A 7,171-nucleotide genomic window follows, 5' to 3' on the forward strand; every position below is an offset into this window, starting at 1 on the left:
CTTAATAGATTTTTCAAAATTATTTTTACAAATCTTTTTTTTTCTTTTATAAACTTACCCAGCCTTTTAAAGAATTTATTCATTGCTTAAACCTGCAGTTTGCTTTCTGAATTTTGTTTTTGTTTTCATTGTATAGAGCACCAGATATTTCTATAGCTTCCATTTCTCCAAGAAACATTTCATATGTCTTATATAAATCTTAATTTCCTATAGTGAAGTGAATTGAACCCACCCAGTCCCCTTCTCTCAACAAGGAATAAATCATGACTTCTACAGTCTCCTATTAAAACTCCATATCAATGTTAATATAAAAGAATAAACTATTCATTTCCCAAATGTGCTCTTCCCTGCTGTGAAAATTAGCTGGCATTTGCATTGGTGAGTTAGAACTTTATGAAGCAGACAAACTTGTTGAGAAGTTGTTCTTTTTCAGTAGGAATAAAGGAGACCCAAAATCTTATTAGCATTTTTTTTTCCTTTGAAACATTAGCCTGTTTTGAATGAAACTGGTAAATCAGCCTACACTAAATTACCAGATTTCATTTGCCATGTACTTTTCCACGTATCAGTATTATTATCAGGCATGACAAATTTATATTTTCTTGATATACATGCCTCAACTCCTCCTTTATAAAATAATTTACAAATATTCTTTATTTATTAGAGTTGTCGCAGTTTTGACTTGAGTTTACTTTCTTTGCTACCCTTATGTATTGGCATGTGACCTATTTTTCTTTTCTTTCCACATAAGACAAAAAAACTTACATTGTGAACAGGATTTAATTTTCTGAAATAAGAGATTGGATTAGGAATATAAATCAGTATAGTAATACTTATAGTTCTTGAATGGGTATAAAATGCATAAAAATGAATCCCAGAACATAAAGAAATACCTATTGTTGTGTAATCTTTAAATCTTTCCAACACATAGCATTTTAAAAATAAAGCAGCACTATATATAAAAAGACTCTTAAAAATAATTCTTGGGGGACAGAGCGATAAGTTTTGCCCATTTTCTTGGCTGAAGACCTTATATTTTACTAATAATATTAGGCATGAGCTCTTTTTCTTCCAATTCTCTTTATCTTAAGCTTCTTTCACCACCTCTTCAATGCTCTACAGCTTCCCCCTTTCCCTGACAAAGATTTTGTCAAAGCCAATCTCTACTCATGTACACTCATTCCATTTTTTCCTCCCTTCCAATCTTTTCCAGCAAATAGCAATCTTGACAATTTCTTCCCTTTCGTCTATCAAATATTCAACCTTTTTCGTCTGATGGTTCTTATTAATTTCAGAAATGTTTTTCTCCCCATCCTGAAAATAAAGAGCAAACAAAAACAACAAAACAACAATAACAAAAACTTTACTAGATTTACCATCCATTTTTTCCCTCTGTATCTTAACTTTTCTCAGCCAACCCCCTGGAAGCAGCCATCCATAATTGCTTACTAGATCTGATGCTTTCCTCCTTTCCCCCATTTTCATGTTTATTGAACTATCTACTACAACTATGACTGTTGACTAATCATTAGACAATCATTTTCTCTTTCAACCTTTATGATTTTATTGTTTTGAGTTTGTTTTTGTTTGGAGGATTTTTTGATACTTTTATAACAACTCTTTAATTCATTTTGCCTAGTATGTTATCCAGATCATTTCTAAGTTCTCTCCCTTTCCCCATACACACACACAAACACAAATATATGTATCATTGTGTAATATACATATACATATCCTCTCAACACCTACAATCTTAGTTCATGCCTGTATCATCTAATCAGCTTAGAAATAATAATGAAATTCAATGGAGCTATTTAGATATAGATGTCTCTATCTGCCTCTCAACAGTTGTGATCTTAATTTATGCCTTTATTACTTCTTGTTTGTACTTCCAAATTCCAATTGTTACCTCAAGTGTCTCCTCACACTACTGTGACCTCTTGAATAAAATAAGAATTCTTCTTATTAGTTTTTAAAAGTCCTTCAAAATATGAAGCCTCAGTGGACATGAGATTGAAATACACACACATACATATAGAAAGATATATACACATCTCTCTCTCTCTCTCTCTCTCTCTCTCTCTCTCTCTCTCTCTATATATATATATATATATATATATATATATATATATATATATATATATATATATATATATATATATATATATGCATGTACACACTACTACCACCACCACCACCACTACTACTAGGCATATGAATGGGATACTACCAAAAAGACACAGCAAAGCAAAAGTTCAAAAAGGACAGGTTTGCAACTACTTCATTAACTTTAATGTATATATGCAAAAGTTGCATAAGAAAGATTTGCAGTTGTCATATAATCCTCTTTTATTTTTATAAGGATAAATGTATGTTGATATAATAGTGAAAAGGATATAATGTATTCTTCCCAGCTGCTAGTGGTCTTCACTCCCTCCTCCTCTGTGGCATCCCTACACATACATTTGGATTTATTTAGTTTATTTTGTATCTGTTTTTATTTTTGATTTTTTTTTCTCTTTTGAAATATAGTATTTGAGAGGAAATTAGTTTTTATCATTTCCCCAATGCCTGCACAGATAAAGTATTTAATTACTATATATTGATTTCTTAAAAATAATTTGCACAGGCAAGTCACTTAATTTCTTAGAGTTTTTGTTTCAACATCTATAAAATAGGAATGATTATGCTTGAACTATTTATCTTAAGTGTATTGTGACAAAAAAGTTTTATAATTCTAAAGTACTATACATTTTCATAGAACTGATACACTAACTTGATGGACTGATTATCTGATGCATACCAAGATCTGATCCAAAGAGATGTCATCACTTTTTGTTTCTGGTATAGATGGTTAAATTATCCATTAAGGAGGTTTTGTAGTATTAAAATTAGTATGTTATTACAAAACTAATTTTTGGAGGTTCATAAATCTTTCTCTTAAAATTCTTTCCAGAATATCTTTCATGATATTAGAGGAGGTGAACATCTCTTTTTTTATACCTTGATTAATTTTGATAACTCAGATCAATGCACAAAATTATGTATGCAATTGCATTTATCACAGAATATGTCATTTTAACTTATGTGAGGAAAATAATTTGCTCATAGAGTGATTAAATCTGCATTATGTTGTGAGTCAAATATTTATCATTAAAAAAAGCAAGCATCCTGTTCTCCTTATGTCTCTTTGCAACTAAAATTATCAGCTATAAGATTTATGAAATGCTCCTTATTTCATTTTAATGTTTTGTATCACTGATGCCTCTATATGGGCATAGACTTTTATTTGGCCTTTTTTTTTTACATTTTCCTGTATTTATTTAAAACTTAAATGCAAAAATAAAATAAAAAAAGAGAGGCAGAGGAAAAAACATTATCATGTTCCCAGTACAATATCTGGGAAGATTCAAAATATGTTAACAAATTTCCATTTCAAGAAGGCATATGTAATAATTGAAAATACTGTTTCCCTAACCATCCATCTTTGTTTCTTTGTAGATTTTCTTTTCTTCTTTGTTGTAGTTTTTTTTTTTACTTTATTCATTTTTCTCCTTTCTTTCCCCATCCTACCAAGCAGACTACTGTTAAGAAGAGAGATATTTGCATGTGTGTGCATGTATATTGAATCTCTTGAAAGTAGACTTTGATGTTGGCTTTTATATTTTAAATTTCCTATTAAGTTCAGGTTTGAGACAAAACCCTGAAAATATCTCCTTTTTTATTTAATATTTTATTTAATCTTGCTGAATAAAATATTTTCACCACAATCCCAATCTTGATTGATGATAGGTAGTAACCCAGGAATTGCATTTTTATTATACCTGCTTATAAATTCGATGTAATCTTTATTCAAGCTCCAGCATATTTGAATTGCTTTGTTGTTGTCATTTGTAAAATTTTCTCTTTGATCTGAGAGTTTTTAAATATATCAATGCTATTTCTATCTGTTTTCCTTGTAAGATCTCTTAGTTGGGGATTGGTATATATATATTTTTTTCTATTTGTACTTTCCCTTCCTATGATTTCATGACAGCTTTATTTTGTTCTTGTAGTACATTTACTTTTTAAATATATATATTGCTTTATGAATCATGTTGGAAAAAAAATCAGAGCAAAGGTGAAATACCATGGGAGAGATTACAAAACAAAAAAAGAAGTGAACATAGCATGTTTTAATTTACATTCAGTATCCTTAGTTCTTTTTCTGGATGCAAATGGCATTTTCTATCCAAAAATCTATTGGGATTGTTTTGGATAACTGAACCATTGAGAAGAACCAAGCCTTTCATAGTTGATCATTGCACATTTTTGTTGTTATTGTGTAAAATGTATTCATGGTTTTACTTGTTTCACTCAGCATCAGTTCACGTACCTCTTTCCAGATCTTTCTTTAATCAACTTGTTCATCATTTCTTATAAAACAATAATATTCCATTACCTTCATGTACCACGACTTGTTTAGCCATTCCCCAACTGATGGATATCCATTCTTTTCCAATTTTTTGCTCCCATAAAAAGAGCTGCTACAAACATTCTTGCACATGTGGATCCTTTTCCCTCCTTTACAATTTTGTGGGAAACAGACCCCGTGATGGCACTGCTGAGTCAAAGGGTATGTACAGTTTTATAGACTTTTGGGCATAGTTACAAATTATTCTCCAGAAATGGCTAGATCTGTTCCAAAATTCCACCAATAATGCACTAGCGTCCCAGTTTTCCCACATCCCCTCTAACATTTGTCATTATCTTTTCCTGTCATTTTGAACAATCTGAGAAGTGTGAGGTGGTATCTAAGAGTTGTCTTAATTTGCAATTACAATCAACAGCAATTTAGAGCATTTTTTCAATTTGTCTTCAGCTAGAGATTGATTCATTGGCTCAGATTCTATTCAGAGGCTTTATTTCATATGGTTTCCAGGGAAAGTGGGAGAGCTAGAGCAGCTTTCTGACTTTGCTTTGATATCTTGGACCCCAACCCCAGACTTCCAAAATTTTTCTTTTTTTCTATGCTGTGTATGAAAGAATCAAGAGTTTGGAAAAGAATGAGAAAAAATTAGTTTGAAGAAAACAGCTGACCATGTATTAAGAACATAAAAACCTCACAATCAAATGCAAAAAGGCAGAGATAGTAAGTGCTTCATTTTCAGACCATAATATAATAAAAAATACATTCAATAAATGGCCAAGGAAAGATAAACTAAACAGCCAACTGAAAAATAATAAAACAGATAAACATTTGATTTATTTGATAAGAAAAAAGGAAAGAAAAACCAAATCACCAATATCAAAAATGAAATGGTGAATTTGCCCACAACGTAAAATAAATGAAAGTAATAACTTTACTCAACTACATGGCAGCAAGTATGACAATCTAATTGAAATGGAAAAATATTTATAAAAATATAAATTACCCAGGTTAACAGAAGAGAAAAAAAAATACAGACTAAACTTCCTAATGAATACTGATGCAAAAAAAAAAGCCTTCCTATGTTTGACATTTAGTGAGAATCCATATAAAACACACACACACACACACACATACAGACACAGACACTCTCACACAGTGGATACATCTTAGTAATTAATTTACATTAACTATCAATTTAAAAAATGAAACAATGCAACTCATTGCTGTCTCTTTCTATTCCCTTACAAATATCTATAAGAACAGTATGTCCAATATGAATTTTTATTTTCCAATTTTGCCAACTAACAGAAGCTTAATGTAAGTAAATGATAACTTTAATTACTAACATTATTTTTAAGCTTATTTTCTTTGATTTTACTTTGAACATTTTTTATTACAAGATGAAAAGCAAAGAGATTATTAGGAGAGAGCTACAAATCATATTTTATATTTTTATCAATAAAAACACAGCTTCTAAATTCTGATATTTCTCCCAAATTAAGGTTAACAACCAAATTGAGTGTTGAAAAAACATTTTTATTGGTACGGCACTTGGAAAATGTTGTATAATGTTATATATTAGCTATATATTCAATATATAGCTAATCATTTTCAGTCAATGAGAAGATAATTTGTGATCATTAAAAAGACAGTAATAAAGATAAAGGTTAGACATAAAATATTTCAAAGAACAATAATTTGATTCCCTTTCTCAGATCTAAAAGAACTGTTGACTTCTTTGTTCATGTCTTCTAGAAACAATTACTCATGATGACACAAAGAATGTGAACTTATAGGTTATTGATATTTCATTATTTATTGAAATTTGCTTTGTGGTTCATAAAGTTTCAAATTTAGAAATGTAGTCATGCAAGATTATAGCCATCCCCACTACACTCTGATTCCTGCAGTGAAATCCAAAAAAGAGTTCATCACCCCAGACCCACCTTTTAGTGAGGTAATGCACAGCAAGTATATAATCAGAATTTTGGATTTGGTTCTAAGTATGCTCTGTGGTGACAAAATTTTGGCCTACTAGTTTCAATGACCTTGTGATTAGGAGAGCCTTCTACACCTAGAAAAATGACTGAGGGAATTGAGTATCAATCACAAAATAGTATTCTCAATCTTTTATTTATTGTTTTTTGCTTGCATTTTACCTTCTTTCTCATTTTTTTCCTTTGTGATTTGATTTTTCTTATGTAGCAAGATAATTGTATAAGTGTGTATGCACATATTGAATTTAACATATATTTTTACCATATTTAACATGTATTAGATTGCTTCCTATCTAGGGGAGGGCTGGGAAGAAAGAGGGAAAGTTGGAACAGGGTTTTGCAAGGGTTAATGTTGAAAAATTATTGATGTATTTCTTTTGAAAGTTAAAAAGCTTTAATAAATAAACAAACAAATAAAAGATGTAAGCAGTTTAACCTTTAAGAAATTGTCCTACTTACCACTGTTTTATTGTCAGTAGCATTTTCTTTTGAGTACCTCCCAACCTACTACATTCTTCTTACTAATGATCCCTTGATACAGACTTTTTGCATCCCTCTGGCTTTCTATATTCATCTCTACACTGTGTAGTTTTACTCCTATAAAAATCCATTCTCCAAATATTGACATTGTCCCATCTAACTTCTTCAGAATAAAGACTTTTTATATTATAAAATATTTAATTAAGGTGCTTTTTTTACTTTCTTGTTGAATCCTAGAAGAAGAGAATAATTCCCCAACAACTGTAAGGCAAGTGTCAGAAAA

The sequence above is a fragment of the Sminthopsis crassicaudata genome, chromosome 5 (genome assembly GCF_048593235.1).
Source record: "Sminthopsis crassicaudata isolate SCR6 chromosome 5, ASM4859323v1, whole genome shotgun sequence".
Classification (NCBI taxonomy): Eukaryota; Metazoa; Chordata; class Mammalia; order Dasyuromorphia; family Dasyuridae; genus Sminthopsis; species Sminthopsis crassicaudata.